Raw genomic sequence first — 13,831 nt, 5'->3', positions numbered from 1 at the left:
TTGATGTGATGCCAAAAGGCAGTACCATAAATTCAGAGGCTTATGTCAAAACATTAGACAAACTTAAGCAGCGCTTCCGGCGCCTTGGGCGTCATGTTAACCCACAGGATGTTTTGATTCAGCATGATAACGCTCGTCCTCACACAAGTTTGAGGACTTGTGAACACATCGCGAAACTGGGTTGGATAGTGTTACCCCATCCACCCTACAGCCCCGATTTGGCTCCTTCAGACTTTCACTTGTTTGGGCCAATGAAGAATTTCATTCGTGGAAGACGTTTTGCCGATGACGAAGAAGTGATTCACGAAGTGACAACCTGGCTCCGTAGGCAGAGTATAGATTTTTACCGGCAGGGAATACACGCTCTTGTGTCTCGCTGGAAAAAGGCCGTCGAACTTGAAGGAGATTATGTGGAAAAATAAAGCAAGTAGACAAAACATCAGTCTTTCACATATGTAAATTTGATTGTTGTGGAATAAATACTTCTGGAGAAAAAGAATATGGGGCATTATTTACTGGGCAACCCTCGTATACTCGCCACCGATTTGTGTACTTGCTAGTCAGTTGTGTGTTCATCGCAGCAGAGTTGTTGTTTGTCGTCAGCCGACGCTGACCTGGCCGCTCCGACTCGAACTAGACAGATTTCTGTAGACACGGAGTTCACTACTGTGTTTCTGTATCTTCGTTAATAAAGATAAGTACCGACTTTTATTTAATCAGAGTGTTTGGGTTTTCATCTTCCTGTTCACTGTTCCGCTATTAAAAGTGTGGCGGTGACTTCGTAAGTCGTTTCTACAGCGAAGTGTTTGTCGCTACGAACCCCGCCACAAAAATCGATACCTTTCCTCAATGCAGCACTCCGTGAAGAATGGGCTGCCATTCCCCAAGAAACGTTCCAGCACCTGACTGAACGTATGCCTGCCAGAGTGGGAGGTGTCTTCAAGGCCAAGTTTGGGCCAACACTATACTGCATTCCAGCATTACCGATGGAGGGTGCCACGAACTTGTAAGTCGTTTCAGCCAGGTGTCCGGATACTTTTGATCACGTAATCAGGCAAGGTATGGTCTGATAACTCTGCTGCCACTCAGATGAATGAAAGGAGTACATATTATCGGAAGTGGTATTGTGGTTCACTACTAAATCTTGATAGAGTGAGCTCTATTTTTAAAATGATTTCGACAAGCACATGTCGCTCCTCTCTTTTTATTCAGGTCTGCTGACATTTTGGTATGTTTTGTAGAAGCTATATGACTGATTAGGATTTCCTGCGAACGATGTGTCGGAGTGAGGATTAGACTGAGGTTAGATTCAGCATTTTGATGATTTTTTACACCATATGTTTAAATATTACTGGTTATCGAATCGAGCAGAATGTGACAGCATTTAGTTTATAAGATGGTTCGTGTTGTGTTAATCTATGTGAGAGTCTCCAATACTAGCTGTTCTAATACATCATAAGTTTATCTGAAATTTCTGTTTCCATTATCTCATAACTGAGCCATACCAGAACATCTTCAAAGTAATGACAGACTGTAACGTTGCACAATACATGTACTGGTGTCGGTTTAAACATGCTTGGATATAGTCAGATGAATATTGATACAATTAGTAGTCGGTCGAGTACACTTGACTGTTAACAGAAACCATGCAAGGTGTAAATTATGTTAATAGTCGTTTGAATATTGCAGGATAATTAAAGCCGTTACCGGACCGCGTAAGACATGAGGATATTAGAATCCTATTAAATATTTAAAATATTAATGAAAATATTGACGCCAATACAAAATAATGGAAACGATACTTACTAGAAATGAGTATAGAGAGAATCCCAGACGAGGCCATACTTTGCCAGGCAAGAGGAAGAAGGGATTTAGAGAGTCACAGAGTGAGATGGCACTAAAAAGTGAAGACAAAACAGATACAAGTGGCTAAACTCTGAAGTGTAGAAAACGAAGAATATGATGCAAATAGCCATTAAAAGAAATGTTTAGTTCCAGCTTGACAAATACCTGTTCTTTTTAATGACATTATGATCAGTTTGGCTTTCGGAAAGGTAAAGGCAGGAGAGAGGTAATTATGACATTGCGGTTAATAATGAAAGCAAGACTAACGAAAATTCAAGACATGTTCATAGGATTCGTCGACCTGGAAAAAGCGTTCGACAATGTAAAATGGTGCAAGATGTTCGAAATTCTGAAAAATGTAGGGGTAAGCTATCGGGAGAGACTGGTAATATGCAATATGTACAACAGCCAAGAGCGAATAATAAGAGTGGACTATCAAGAACGAAGTGCTCGTATCAAAAAGGGTGTAAGACAAGGGTGTAGACTTTCGCCTCTACTGTTCAACTTGTACATTGAGGAAGCAATGATGGAAGTAAAGAAAAGTTCAGGAGTGGAATTATAATTCAAGTGGAAATGATATCAGTGATACGATTCGCTGATGACATTGCTCTCCTGAGTGAAAGTGGGGAATGATTACATGATTTGCTGAACGGAATGAACAGTATAATGAGTACAGAGTATGGATTGAGAGTAAATCAAAGAAACACGAAGGTAATGAGAAGTAGTAGAAATGAGAACAGCGAGAAACTTAACATCAGGATTGATGGTCACGAATTAGTTGAATTTAAGCAATTTTGCTACCTAGGCAGTAAAATAACCAATGATGGACGGATCAAAGAGGACATCAAAAGCGGAGTAGCAATGGCAAAAAGGGCATTCCTGGCCAAGAGAGGTCTACTAATATAAAATATCGGAATTAATTTGAGGCAGAAATTTCTGAGAATGTACGTCTGGAGTACAGCATTCTATGGTAGTGATACATGGACGGTGGGAAAACCGGAGCAGAAGAGAATCGAGGCATTTGATATGTGGTGCTACAGACGAATGTTGAACATTAGGTGGATTGATTAGGAATGAGGAGGTTCTGCGCAGAATGGGAGAGGAAAGGAACACGTGGAAAACACTGATAAGGAGAAGAGACATGACGATAGGACGTCTTTTAAGACACGAGGGAATGACTTCCATGGCTCTAGAGGGAGCCGTAGAGGGCATAAACTGCAGAGGAAGAGAGAGGTTGGAATACATTCGGCAAATAATTGAGGACATAAGTTGTAAGTCCTACTCTGAGATGAAGAGGTTAGCACAGGAGAGGAATTAATGGGAGGCCGCGTCAAACTGATGACCAAATATATATATATATATATACTCCTGGAAATTGAAATAAGAACACCGTGAATTCATTGTCCCAGGAAGGGGAAACTTTATTGACACATTCCTGGGGTCAGATACATCACATGATCACACTGACAGAACCACAGGCACATAGACACAGGCAACAGAGCATGCACAATGTCGGCACTAGTACAGTGTATATCCACCTTTCGCAGCAATGCAGGCTGCTATTCTCCCATGGAGACGATCGTAGAGATGCTGGATGTACTCCTGTGGAACGGCTTGCCATGCCATTTCCACCTGGCGCCTCAGTTGGACCAGCGTTCGTGCTGGACGTGCAGACCGCGTGAGACGACGCTTCATCCAGTCCCAAACATGCTCAATGAGGGACAGATCCGGAGATCTTGCTGGCCAGGGTAGTTGACTTACACCTTCTAGAGCACGTTGGGTGGCACGGGATACATGCGGACGTGCATTGTCCTGTTGGAACAGCAAGTTCCCTTGCCGGTCTAGGAATGGTAGAACGATGGGTTCGATGACGGTTTGGATGTACCGTGCACTATTCAGTGTCCCCTCGACGATCACCAGTGGTGTACGGCCAGTGTAGGAGATCGCTCCCCACACCATGATGCCGGTTGTTGGCCCTGTGTGCCTCGGTCGTATGCAGTCCTGATTGTGGCGCTCACCTGCACGGCGCCAAACACGCATACGACCATCATTGGCCCCAAGGCAGAAGCGACTCTCATCGCTGAAGACGACACGTCTCCATTCGTCCCTCCATTCACGCCTGTCGCGACACCACTGGAGGCGGGCTGCACGATGTTGGGGCGTGAGCGGAAGACGGCCTAAGGGTGTGCGGGACCGTAGCCCAGCTTCATGGAGACGGTTGCGAATGGTCCTCGCCGATACCCCAGGAGCAACAGTGTACCTAATTTGCTGGGAAGTGGCGGTGCGGTCCCCTACGGCACTGCGTAGGATCCTACGGTCTTGGCGTGCATCCGTGCGTCACTGCGGTCCGGTCCCAGGTCGACGGGCACGTGCACCTTCCGCCGACCACTGGCGACAACATCGATGTACTGTGGAGACCTCATGCCCCACGTGTTGAGCAATTCGGCGGTACGTCCACCCCGGCCTCCCGCATGCCCACTATACGCCCTCGCTCAAAGTCCGTCAGCTGCACATACGGTTCACGTCCACGCTGTCGCGGCATGCTACCAGTGTTAAAGACTGCGATGGAGCTCCGTATGCCACGGCAAACTGGCTGACACTGACGGCGGCGGTGCACAAATGCTGCGCAGCTAGCGCCATTCGACGACCAACACCGCGGTTCCTGGTGTGTCCGCTGTGCCGTGCGTGTGATCATTGCTTGTACAGCCCTCTCGCAGTGTCCGGAGCAGGTATGGTGGGTCTGACACACCGGTGTCAATGTGTTCTTTTTTCCATTTCCAGGAGTGTATATATATATATATATATATATATATATATATATATATATATATATATATTAGGTTGCAACATATTCAATAAATGTTTAATTTAGGAAATTTATTAATGACCGGGAATCAATTATTTGACGATTCACTAAAATAATGTGAGAATCGTAGCGGAAAAAAACCATGAAATCATAAAATTATTAAGCTATGCCCGTAGCAGCACAGCACTCGTTTTCTGGGTACAGACTTGGCGAAACTGGGATTCTTCAGCGTAGGACTTGTAAGCGCTGATTGTCATTGTAAGTTTTGGGCATGCTTAGCGACCATCACAGGGCTCGGCGGTAGAACACTGTATGTCACAGGAAATAGGATTCTTGGCGTGACCACCCAGACTGTGGACGATAAATCGCTGTCAAAAAACCATCAATCTCAAGGCATGCTATGCACTGATGAGATGAATGGCTGTTGAGGTGGAACAGTCGTTAACCGGCAACCTCTGGGAAACTTGTCGCACCCTAGATGTATAAGGCTTACCTAGGCATATGGGGCTCTGGTAGGTACCCACAATCTGAGTAACAAGAGGTTTTGTGTAGCTAGTCCTTCAGATTGACGACTTATACAGAATTCTTCTATCAATAGTAACAGAATGCGAGCTGCTAGTCCTAATGAGTTTTCCATTGTGAAACGTAAGGTGTGAAGCTTTGAGATGGTTTCACCTCTTTATTTTCAAAAAGGTATAGAGGGCATCACAGGGACACTGAAACAGGTCATCGATATCGTAATGGATCACTGATGATTGAAACTGCTAGTTCCCAACAAGCGCCAAACCTCCAGCAAGCTAAAGGCCTGGGGAACATGCCACAGAAACAGAGCTACATAATACTTTGAATTACAACAAAGATGTTGTGTCATGTAGAAATCTGGTCAACATCCCCAAGGAGGAACTGAAAGATGAATAGGCTCAAGAAAGAAGCGTTGTGTCAAATACACTCCTGGAAATGGAAAAAAGAACACATTGACACCGGTGTGTCAGACCCACCATACTTGCTACGGACACTGCGAGAGGGCTGTACAAGCAATGATCACACGCACGGCACAGCGGACACACCAGGAACCGCGGTGTTGGCCGTCGAATGCCGCTAGCTGCGCAGCATTTGTGCACCGCCACCGTCAGTGTCAGCCAGTTTGCCGTGGCATACGGAGCTCCATCGCAGTCTTTAACACTGGTAGCATGCCGCGACAGCGTGGACGTGAACCGTATGTGCAGTTGACGGACTTTGAGCGAGGGCGTATAGTGGGCATGCGGGAGGCCGGGTGGACGTACCGCCGAATTGCTCAACACGTGGGGCGTGAGGTCTCCACAGTACATCGATGTTGTCGCCAGTGGTCGGCGGAAGGTGCACGTGCCCGTCGACCTGGGACCGGACCGCAGTGACGCACGGATGCACGCCAAGACCGTAGGATCCTACGCAGTGCCGTAGGGGACCGCACCGTCACTTCCCAGCAAATTAGGTACACTGTTGCTCCTGGGGTATCGGCGAGGACCATTCGCAACCGTCTCCATGAAGCTGGGCTACGGTCCCGCACACCGTTAGGCCGTCTTCCGCTCACGCCCCAACATCGTGCAGCCCGCCTCCAGTGGTGTCGCGACAGGCGTGAATGGAGGGACGAATGGAGACGTGTCGTCTTCAGCGATGAGAGTCGCTTCTGCCTTGGTGCCAATGATGGTCGTATGCGTGTTTGGCGCCTTGCAGGTGTGCGCCACAATCAGGACTGCATACGACCGAGGCACACAGGGCCAACACCCGGCATCATGGTGTGGGGAGCGATCTCCTACACTGGCCGTACACCACTGGTGATCGTCGAGGGGACACTGAATAGTGCACGGTACATCCAAACCGTCATCGAACCCATCGTTCTACCATTCCTAGACTGGCAAGGGAACTTGCTGTTCCAACAGGACAATGCACGTCCGCATGTATCCCGTGCCACCCAACGTGCTCTAGAAGGTGTAAGTCAACTACCCTGGCCAGCAAGATCTCCGGATCTGTCCCCCATTGAGCATGTTTGGGACTGGATGAAGCGTCGTCTCGCGCGGTCTGCACGTCCAGCACGAACGCTGGTCCAACTGAGGCGCCAGGTGGAAATGGCATGGCAAGCCGTTCCACAGGAGTACATCCAGCATCTCTACGATCGTCTCCATGGGAGAATAGCAGCCTGCATTGCTGCGAAAGGTGGATATACACTGTACTAGTGCCGACATTGTGCATGCTCTGTTGCCTGTGTCTATGTGCCTGTGGTTCTGTCAGTGTGATCATGTGATGTATCTGACCCCAGGAATGTGTCAATAAAGTTTCCCCTTCCTGGGACAATGAATTCATGGTGTTCTTATTTCAATTTCCAGGAGTGTATATTGCAATCGGTGGATTGGGATCTGTGAAACCTGACTCCTTCATCCTTACCTTAAAGAGCATAAAACTCTCAGAGCATACCAAGACAAGTTTCCTTTGCCTAAATATACAGCGCTATGTCTCCAGTCCAATGTGCTATTTTAAATACCAGCCCTTTGGGCACACCATCGTAGGATGTAAGTGTGAAGGCACTTTGGCACTTGTGGCCATAATGGAGTTGGTTGCTCCTCCCCCCTGAAGTGTGAAAATTGCTCTGGGAATCATCCCACCAGGAGTAGGGACAAAAGTGTCTTCTGTGAAAATGATGATTATGATGATGATGTTAGGTTTGTGGGGTGTTCAACTGCAAGGTCATCAGCGCCTATACACATTCCCAATCTGAACACAGTCCAATCTCGCCACTTTCATGAATGTTGATGGAATGATGAGGATAACACCAACATCTAGCACCTGGGCAGAGAAAATCCCCAATCCGGCTGGAAGTCGAACCCAGGAGCCCCTGATTCTGTGAAGAAATGAGACACAAAAAATGAGAACTTCAAAAGACATCCCGTACGGTGATGACACGAAAATCTGTAAGTCCATCCAGCCACCTACATTCCCATCACGTTTTGCTTGGACTCTAGAAAAACCTGTAGGAGATGACACGCTTTTACAGCACTAATAACTGCGTTTATCCGTGGACTTAATCTGCAGTTGTTTCAGAGCCCAAAGCACTCCCAAGAAAATGAGATAAAATTATTGTAGCGACCACTGAGAATCTCTTGGTACCTCCAAAGAAAGTCTGGTAAAAATCTGGCACTGCCTCCAGCACTGATGTGGTAGCTCCTAAAAAGCTCTCCCACACAAAAAAAACGAAGAAAAAAAAAACAAATAGGAAGCCGCCACCACAAGCCAAAATAGGCAGTAAAGCGTCGTACCATGCCAATGTCATTCTACCTGGCTGCCTCATATCCAATGCACCGTGAAGTCTGCCCTGAACATCCATCTTGCCCTAAATCTCTGTTGGTCCGTTACGGCCAGGGGACATCGGCTGGTACGTGCTTTTCAAACAATAAACTTTACAGCTGTAAACTTTAATACATTTTAATTTATTCTTAAAGCAACAAATTTCGACAATTCTTTTTGCCACCTTCAGGCCCCATACGATTTTTTCAAATCAACGAACTTATCGTATAGCAGCATACAACTGGATATCGTGAATTCCAGTCGTTGTGCAGTGGATTCATACGCAAGCGTGACCGCAACTGACTTTCCTTTTTTTTTGTTTTCCGCTGAATCTCTTAGTATACTCTTTTCTTTTCCAATTTCTATATCTTCTAAACGGATTTTACTTAACCGACTGATAAGATTGTAGAAAAAGGAGGTTTTGTACCTGTTAAAGTGCATGGAATACGCGGATATAGTGGCATCTCAGGGTTTTCTGAAAATAGCAGAACTATGCGTAGCAGTCTTATTTCTCACAGATATGTCTAGGAAATCAATTTTATCATTCGCCTGCTGCTCATATATGAACTCTATTTTTCGGTGAAGGTTATTGAGAATTCTTAAGATTTTATTAAGGCCACCGTTCTCCTCTTGGTATAATATAATGGTGTCATCCACATAACGGAAATAATATACAACGATGTCAAGCAAATCAGGGTACTGTGCAAAGGTTGAAACTTCGATATGGTTAAGAAAAATATTGGATAATGTCCCTGACAAACAACACCCCATAGCTAATCTCTTGTTCTTGGAAGATTTCACAGTTGAAGTGAAGGTAATTATAGAAGAGAAGTAATTCAAGTAACTGTAGAAATTCTTCAATTTCTCCTACAGAAAATAGTCTAAATTTAAGAGAATCCGTCTTGACAAGGTCAATGTTTTCCACAACGGGCACATTAGTTTAAAAATTAGTCACATCTACTGATAACCATTTTATTTCACCTACTAAATCGTAAGTATTCTCCACACAGAAACATCTCTCGAAAATTTAATTATTAACCAGAATTTCATTCAACTTGTCGCATAACTTACAGGCAGGAGTACCAATACAACTAACAATAGGCCTGATAGAAACTTCATGTACCTTATGTTGTCCTCTTAACCTCTTAAGTCTATGAAACTCTGTCATCAATAAAAAGAAGGTATTCTTTAAAAGACGTTTGATCCCCTTAGCAAAATATGTAGTGGGATGATGATTAACTTTGGAAATTCCACTCTTCTCAACAATTCCTTTACCTTATTAACATATTCACTTACGTATAACACAACGAGGTTATTCCCTTCATCTGCCTTAAAGACAGTTGCCTCATAGATTTTGAGATTCTCGTTGTTACTGCGTACAACTAATTCGTCATTAACATTTTCACTTTTCTTCTTTTTACAGATTTTGTTTATACTATGAAGCGAAGATATAGCTTCAGCCACATTATTACCCAGGAAAACATGATGTGGTTTCTGACCTTACAATAGTCTAAAGTTCTTTTACACTCTACAATCAGTGATTTTATGTCCTTACTATGTATTAATATGTTTACCTCATACTTACTGCCTTTTTATAACACCTCAAGTTCTTCCTAAATGAAGATGCCAGTCCTGTTAACTACTCCATCGAAAATGTTTGTGACTACTAAATTAACCACACTATTGGTGTATAATTTCTCGCGTCTTTTCAGAATTTAAATTTTCTTATTGTGATTGTTAACAATATTTTGTCATTTATTTTCTACCATCCACTCAGCATACTGTAACAAATTGTCTATTCATAATAACTTAACAATCTGCTGAGTCTTAGGTGATTCAAGTATAGACGTTTACTAAGGTCATCGTATTTAGAGCCAAAATTTCCCATTTCTAGTTTCATCCATAAGTCTTCACACTTCATCTTAATGGTACAGCTGACCCAGTCACGTTTTTTAATCTTTTCTTGTGCAAACCTAGGAATGACACCCTCAGATATACATCTTCTTATAAAGTCAATGGCAGTTGTTGTTGCCATTAATTTAATTTTGTTGCTGATGAATTCACGGTCTTCTTGCTGTCACGCTTTCGTATGAATCGGCTGCACAACGATTGGAATTCACTATATCCAGTTTAAGACGCTATACGATAAGTTCATTGATTTGAAAAAAGCGTAAGTGGGTTGGAGATGACAAAATGAATTGCCGAACCTGGTCGCTTTTGTCAAAATAAAATAAAATATCTTAAAGTGTATGGCTGCTGATAAAGTTTATTGAATTCAAAAAATCTTGCCCTAAGGCTGAACATCCACCTGTTGTGGGATCACCATCCCAGCAGAATGACACGGTGAAAGTGGAACCTCATGATAAATGGCTCCCACATTAAAGTGGGACATAAATTGTTACAGGACTCGTTTGGAGGAAATGAAACACCTGACCCAGGCACACTTCCTGTCCTCGTGTTTACAGGAAACCCATTTCAAAGCCACTAACAACGCTGTGCTACAGTGCTTTACACTCCACCAAAAGGATGACCTGACCAAGGAGAGAGCCAAGGAAGGGGTTCCTGTGTTCGCCAATAACACACACCAGTAATCTTCTCTGTCCTTGCTTACTAACGAACAAGCAATAACCATCGCTGTTCCTTTTGGTCAGAATATAACAAGCTGCTCTCTGTGACTACATCCAAAGGCTTCAACAGACTCTGAGGCTCTTATAGACCTTATTGCACAACTCCCCAAACTGTTTCTCCTATCGGATGAGTATTATGTGTCTCATACTTGCCACGGAGGGTTGAGACTTTGAGAACCTCATGATGTCTCAGGAGCTGTGCAGCCTCAACAAGGGCAGCCCCATTCATTTCTTCGCTGCTGCTAGCTCCTCCTCAGCCACAGACCTCTCTTTCTACTATCCAGTCCTTGCAAACTCGGCACAGTGGGCAGCAACTGATGACTTTCAATTCGGTGACCACTTCCCATTGATCCACCAGCTGGGTGGATGATTGCTTGAACAGAACACACCGAAACAGCTGGCTAGCAGGGTTAACTAGACGCTGTCAGCAAGGTGGGTGTGTTTGAACACTACGAAAGTTTCCAGAAACGGCTGGATCTCATTATTCCAGTGATCCAACATGCGGCTGACTTATCCACTTTAAAGTATTCAGGTAAACGTACGAGGCAACAATGTAAGTTGGTGGATTTTTGTGTGCCTTGCAGCAATCTAGGTCAGGTGGCGGTTCTTTGACGATTAAATTGCCGCCCAACAACTGACACTCGCACAGCCTTTCGAGTCGCGAGAGCCGAGGCTCGACGTGTTATTGAAGGCAGCAAGAAAAGGTCACGGTAAGGGTTGATGGACGCCATCAACCATTGCACTTGCTCTACAAAAGTATGAGAAGTCGTTCAGAGGATTTCCGGCAAAACAAAGTGGTTTACCAATAGGAGCAGTGCTGAAACAGGAGTGTCTCCAAATAACGACCAGAGACATCACTAAGGCGACAGCAAAGCGTTTATCAGCAACTACAGCCAATGGCAGCCAGATTCCAGCCTTTTGCTACTACAATGCGACTACAGTGAGGCGAAACTTGGAATTCAGATCGCACAATTATAATTCTGACAAGTACATTTTCTCCCAGTTGGAGCTAGAATCAACACACTGAGACTAATGGTACTGCACCTGGTCACGCATCGTCGAATGAAATCCTCCTCGAATGTTTTAATCTTATATAGCAAACAGGAAACTTGCGCAAGTCGTAGAGAGAGGCAACTCCGATCACTCTTCTCAAACGAGGAAAGGATAACACATCTCCCAATAGTGACCAGAGGGTCGCCGTAACGATCTATGTAGGAAAGAGCCTGGAGCGAGTGGTTCTTAGAGACCAGACAACTTTTTAGTCGCACTTAGCTTGGATACCGGAAGTTTCGGCCTACTGCCTACAACACGACCCTACTAGAGGCAACTACACAGGTGGCTTTCCTATTTCTTCGGTATCACTAAGGCCTGCGGCTGTACTTGGAGACGCTGTATTACGTGAACTCCATCAGTAGAGCGTTTGTGGCCACCTCTCCATCTTCATACGGTCCTTCCTGCCAAAGCGTTTTTATAGTCCCAAGTTGGTGATGTGCTGTCGGATCGTTTTGAGCAGAAGAATGGAGTTCCTCAGTTGTCTTTTAAGTATTACCCTCTTTGCCATTACAATAAACAGGATCTACGGCAAGGAGTCCTGTACAGCACTCCTTATTTGTGGATGGTCTAGCTCAGCCATGGCTAGCTCATGCTATGCGCTGGATTAGACCTCCGTTGCGATTCTGTGTTTAGTCTCCCACGGTTTCCGCGATTATGCTGTTATCCTCTCCTTCCGCGGGTGGCAGCAGCGGTGTGTATCGACATTCACACCTTGGACTATCTTTGACCTGGCGCTTATAGTTTCCGGCTGGGCGGTGTGCGAGGAGTCGGTCGGTTGGCGTGGAGCAGCGAGGAATTCTTGACGTCGCCTAGGTTTGCCGGGCCCGCTGACGGTCAGTGTCGGAATGTGTGGCCCTGTTGCCATTGCTACGTGGTATTGTGGCTCACCGACTCTGGACAAGAAAGTTGAGTTTTGATTTAACCTACCAGCAAGTCGAGACTATTCATATTGTGTCGTTTGAAGTTCGTTGTCGGCTGTTGGGACATTCCTGTGAGCAACTATATGGTTTTCAAGTTGAAAAATTCTAGCCACCCTCTGGTGGAGTTTCAGTGTATTTGGTTATTTGAATGGAAGTGCACCAGCGGAATTTTCTGCCTTGTGGCCGTTAACGTTCCAATTACCTGCCTGGCCGTTGACGTAAATTTCAGGCAGTGTAGTTCCTCATTATTTTGTTGCTGTCCAGCTCCATGTATGATTGGTTGTGGGCGCCAATATCTTCTACGTTGTTCTGTTGAACTCCCTGTTGTGCCCTGCTCAGGTGAAGTTCAAGTTATCATGACAGTGAGTCCGTTGACTGTCACTCGGTTTGGCTGTCGTCGGATCGTCAGTGGTTGGCCCGACTGCCTGTCTCACCTAAGCGAGCATTAGTATTTGAATTACAGGCCAACCCTCGAACATGTGAGTGCCCTTGGGTGTACTGCCATATTTTTTTAAAATTTCTTCTTGTTGTTTGTACTTGTATGACTTCTAGCCATTTTTTTAAGTTGTTTTGTTCTTAGCGCCTTCAGTCTAGTTTAAAATACTCTTTCACTTCCTTTGGCATTTTAAAAATTTTAATGTTGTTGATTTATGTTTTTTTTTTTTAGTCTTCACCCTACAGACGGTTTTAAGTCGAGTTGTTGTGCTCTTAAGGCCTTCAGCCTAGTCCAAAGAACTGTGTCACGTAAGGCCTCTCGCATTTTAAAAATTTTAATATTGTTGAATTTTATGTCTTGGGCCTTCAGATGATTTTGAGCCTCAGTTGTTTGCTTTTAGGGCCTTCAGCCTAAATTAAAGAACTGTTTCACGTAAGACCTTTAGTATTTAAAAAAATTTAATGTTATGGAGTTTTAAGTGTTAGTCCTTCAGCCTATTTGAATTTAACTTGTTTACTTCAGCCTAATTAAACAACTGTTTTAAGATAAGGCCTACCTCCTAAATTTCTTATTATGGTTGCGTTATAAGTTATTGGCCTTCAGCCGTTTTTAAATTAAGGTGGCTTTCAGCCAGTAATTAAGTTCAAATGGTTCAAATGGCTCTGAGCACTATGGGACTTAATTTCTGAGGTCAACAGTCCCCTAGACCTTAGAACTACTTAAACCTAACTAACATCAAAGCCCGAGGCAGGATTCGAACCTGCGATCGTAGCGGTCACGCGGATCCAGACTGTAAAGCCTAGAACCGCTCGGCACTCCGGTCGGT

The sequence above is a fragment of the Schistocerca cancellata genome, chromosome 1, assembly GCF_023864275.1.
Source record: "Schistocerca cancellata isolate TAMUIC-IGC-003103 chromosome 1, iqSchCanc2.1, whole genome shotgun sequence".
NCBI classification, from domain to species: Eukaryota; Metazoa; Arthropoda; class Insecta; order Orthoptera; family Acrididae; genus Schistocerca; species Schistocerca cancellata.
This window is presented reverse-complemented; position numbering follows the sequence as displayed.